The sequence below is a fragment of the Acyrthosiphon pisum genome, unplaced genomic scaffold (assembly GCF_005508785.2).
Source record: "Acyrthosiphon pisum isolate AL4f unplaced genomic scaffold, pea_aphid_22Mar2018_4r6ur Scaffold_21329;HRSCAF=23657, whole genome shotgun sequence".
NCBI lineage: Eukaryota > Metazoa > Arthropoda > Insecta > Hemiptera > Aphididae > Acyrthosiphon > Acyrthosiphon pisum.
In genome coordinates, this window is record NW_021770784.1 from 48,976 (window position 1) to 54,313 (window position 5,338).

Sequence of the window (5,338 nt, forward strand, 5' to 3'; positions counted from 1 at the left end):
AAAATCAAAAATGTACATGCTGTCGAAATGGAGCTCCGCTTCAGCTATACGGAACGTACTAAAGATTCCGGCGGCCGTGCTAACTCTTGACGTCGACGGCCCGACCGCGCATTATCTACATATTATATTATAATAATTCACAGTTGATACGGACAATTATACAAAAATAAAAACAATAATCTAAACATATGGGGACGAACAGGTAGACGGGTATACAGACATGTGTGTGTGTGCGTGTGAGTGTGTGCCGGCCGGTGGTGAGATGCGCGTTATTGCCGTATTGTCGCGGCGGGGACAAACAGTATTTTTTTTAGACATTATATACATTTTCATGTTTTTGTTTATTTAATTATTGGTATTGATTATAATATGTTCCTTACTTTATTCAATTATTTGGAAATATTTCAGAATCATAACAAAAGATTTTGTTTTTATCACTCATATAAATAATAGAAATCACTAATTGTACTAACAAATATGTTATTTAGTTGATAGTTTAATTGATTTTGTATTGTATGATAAAGATTGAACTAAAACAAAAAATATTAAAATGCTAATACGAGTATACTTATACTAAATTAATCGACCTGATTCTTAGGAACTTAATTCTTTGAAAATGTGATTTATAACAGTCTTTTTTTTATGTTTGTACTTTTTTATTAACTTCAGTTAAGAAAATTAGAACACTCGAAGTAAATAATATACTCCTTAATTATAATTTACATACTCTAATATTCATGAATAATTTTTTTTTTATCCTGATAATTTTTTTTAGAACTATTCAAATTGTCCACCTATTAACAAAAAAATACATTTAAAATCTGGTGACAAAGGTTTATTTCTAGGGTTGAATTATTTAGGCCCACATATTCAGTAAGTGTAATTTATCATGTTGCATTTAATTTGAATAACTTGAAATTAATGTTATTGTACATATCAGATTATATATAACAACAGTCTTGTAAAAGATACTTTTAAAATTGTATTTAAATACAGATACAAATAAATTCATTAAGAAAGTATTTAAAATACATTTCAAATACTTTAAACAAAAAGTACCTATTTAAGAACAAATACAAATGTATTTAAAAGATTTTCAAATCATTTTTAAATTTTACTTTTCTAATAATTAGTTAGCCAAATTTATGTTGTAATTACTAATTAATAATTTAAAATTGTCATGTTACATTCAACTAGGTATTAATGTACCTATTATTAGAACTGTTTGTACCACTTTCTTATTAATTGTATACTGAAAAATTAAAATAATTAAAACCTGTAGTATTATAGCAATTCTTTAATATTAGGTACCTAATTAAACAGTTGTTAATGAAATAATGAAGTATAAATGAAGAAGATAGACGCTCTGTTTTATTTTTAAAAAAAATCATTCCCAAAAAATTTTGTTGCATTTAAGTAACATGGTTTTTTCAAAGTGTTCATTGCTCATTTTTCCTCTTTTTTTTTTGATAAAATGGCTCCGCCAACATTAAATACTCATTCAACTGGAGCACTAGATGGCAGTGGAGTGTTATACTTGATAAAAACTTTCTTCTATATAGGAGTCAAATTAAGAGTTTCTTGATAAAATTAAAATGTAAAATTAAAACGTAAAATTCAAAATGATAATATTTGGTGTTAAATTCAAGTATTATTCATTTTTAAATTACATCATTTTCTCAATATTTGAACCATACCTGAAGGATATCAAGTGAAATGGCTAGAGGCTCCATAGCTGTACAGTACTCTTCGATAAAATTGGAATCGCTCTTTTTAATTCTTGAGACTTAAATTTTGTCACACATAGTATTAAATTTAGAAATACTTGACCTATGACAGTTAAGTAGAAATTTCATACTGTCATATAAAGAATTCCACCGAGTAGCATTTGGTGTCTTGAGATATACGCCTAAAGAACTTTTTATTGTGTCAGAAACTTGGGTAGAACGGTTCTGCTTATTGAAGATATCATTAATTTTTGCAAAAGTTGATCGACTTTGTTTTTTATATTGGTAACATAGTAATACAGTTTCGGAATCCTATGAAATAAATAATAATGTATTATGTAATAGACTTCAAATTATAAACTAATTAATATTTATTTTATAAATTAAAATTTACTTTTTTGGCTACTAAGTTGAGGGTATGTGCAGCACAGCGATGGTGTTTTGGTAAACTGTATAAATTTTCAAATTCATTATTTTCAGTATTATTTTCACCCAAGAGCAAAAGATCAATAATTGGTAAAATGGCTACTCCTTCTGTTATATCATCTACCTCACCGTTCTCACCACTGGTATTATGGTCATCTACAATATTTTCTTCCTCATCAGACATTTCTATAGCTTTGTTCACAAATGTATTCAAATTGAATTCTGTTGAAGAATAATCCTTATAATCTTTCTTACTGTAAACACTATAATAAAACAAAATATATATAAAAATGGAAGTATAAATATTAAATACGTACACAGATTTGAGATTACTCACTTGAAACTTTTCACAAAATTTGACCCATTGTCAGTGGTTGTATGGGAAATTTTATTGTTAATTTCAAATTCTGTGTAAACAGCTTCCATGGTTTTAGCTAATACATCATATGTGTGTTTTCCTTCTAGTCGTTTAATTGCTAATATGCAAGATACTCTTACCAAAGAGTCGTTAATCCAATGACATGTTATACCAATATAAGATCTGAAAATAAATTATTAAATTTATATACACCCATTGGCTATTATACTTATTTTATATAATATATTTAGGTACACTATGATTATGACTAATTAGTAATTATATGTATTTTAATTCCTTATATTTTAATAAATAAATTAATTTAGTCATATTAATAAATTATGATATTATACATATTATATCTAGTTAAAAATAATTTGGTATGAATAATACCTAGCAATAAATACAAATTGTAAGTAGATTAAGGTAAGAGTGTAAGACTTATTTACCTCTTAAATATAGACCAACAATCTGCTGTTGTTGTAATATAATTTTCAAGACTCATATTCTTTTTCATATTTTTTAAAATTTCACTTGTATTACTATCAAGTCGTTTCATCAATGTAGGACGACTTATTACTTTTAGAGTAGGGTAACTTTCTTGCACTAACAACTTAAAATCGTCAGACTCTACCAATGAAAATGGCAAACATTGATTTATTATCAATTTTTGAATCATTGTGTCCAAGTGAGCTGGAAAACAAGTATTAATGTTAATATTTTTATTTTGAAGAGACTTTGTATAAACACTTTTTCTATACCTAAAATAAACTTCCTCGCTCCATTATTAATTTAAAATTGTATATTAAATTTACTACCTAATAGGGTAATATATGAGGAAAGTGAAATTGTAATAATTTTGAATTAGGTACATTCAGTATTTAAATATATTTTAAGTACATAGTAATAAATAAGTAATAAGCAATAACTAATAATAATAGGTACTTACATTGTGTTACTTTGTTGCTATTTCTTTTCAATTTCGTGGGATAACTTTTTTTTTAAAGACTTTCCTTCAATGTTAATTGTCCCGTTTCACCATGCATTGGCTTAAGTCTTTTACACAAGAAGATTCTTTGGTTATTTCATCAGGTACTGATTTGTGTTGACTCTAAAACATAGTAATTACAAATATAATGAAGTACCTATTTTTCTCTCAGTGATATTAACATTATAAATATTAAATAACAATTCCATAATCCATAGTACATAATATTGTACAAGTAGGTAAATACTATATGCATCAGTAGTAGATACTCAAGTTAAAATGTAAAACACACTTAACTTTACTTAACTGGACACTTTTACTGAAAACAGTGAAAATTATGGTGTCTAGTAGAATTGTGTATTTAATTATTTACTAGGTAAGAATTACTTAGTACTTACAGCTAAATGTTTCATAAGATTCGAAGTGTATCTGGTATCAGCGCATAATATTTTTGGTCCAACACAATTCATACATTTAACATGGTACTTAGAATACGACATTTGTTCATAAATTAATTTTATAATGTGAAAATGCCTGTTGTATGTGTCCCATGGTAGTTTCATTTCTCCATCTTTCACCACTACATTATCAACCTGTGTTTGCTCGACTTCGTTCTCCTCGGGTTGCGACGACATTTATTACTTTTAAAAAAACTGTTCAAGAGCTAAGCAAAGGGTAAAAACACTAAAAACAAATAGGTATACTGGAATAATGCACAATATGCGTGTACACACTACAACCGTCAATCACGCATTCTTCCGCCAGAATATAACAATGTATATTATTATTATCAACAATTATATTCTATATTTCCCAATAATAATCGTAGAATACACCTATAAATATAACAATATTATTGTTGCTTATCTTTATTATACATTCATCGCACACCGGACAGCGACTACTTGGATTGAAAACTCGGGTTGGCCCAAACTATTTATAGATATCTATAATCTTCAGAGTATACGCGCTATTAGTGGTGATAAGAATAATCGTTATCAGGAATGGCGTTTGGTTCTAAACAAACATATTTTAACGCTGGATTGAATTATAAAAGTTTGATTTTTAATTTATTCTTATTATTATTTACTCCTAATGGTTAAATATTGGCAAAAATTGAATTAAGATACCAACTTTTATCACTTGAAACCATAATATCTGAATTTGTTAATCTTTAACTGGTGGAAAAATGTTAACAGAAAGTTGTATACACACTCGTAGTAGTAAAATTTTCGCTTTTTCTTGCTGACTAGTTGCTGTAAATGTGTTTTACCTTTAATAATGACTGGAAGTCATGTGTTATTCATTAGTTCTCTTTGTAGTTTTTTTAAAGACAATATGAAACAATTTAAAAGAGGTGAAATAGCATATAAAGATGGCCATATACTGAAATTCCAGGCAGATTTAGAACAAAATATTATTGTAGGCGATGTCAAATCAAGTATGAGGAGTGATCCTTACAAGGTTAGGATTTTATTAAATGATGGTAGTATATCTGATACCCATTGTTCTTGCCCACGCGGAGTTGCAATGTGTCACCATATTGCAGCTTTGGCATTATATACGCATTATAACCTTAGTTCAACTGAAAAAGCTTGCTCATGGAGTGCTAGACATTTTAATGTGTCTATTCATGTAAAAAATATTAATGATATATATGGCACATGTTGGCGCTGAAAATTATCTAGTATGAATGCTAATGAGCACGTCGGCCCGACGGTTCTTATCGTTCCGTTCCACTCCTCTTCTTACCGTGATTCCTTGTAATTATTATTATTGTGAATATTGGATTCTTCATATTTATTGTCTTTGTTTCTATTTAATTATCTTTGTATTTTC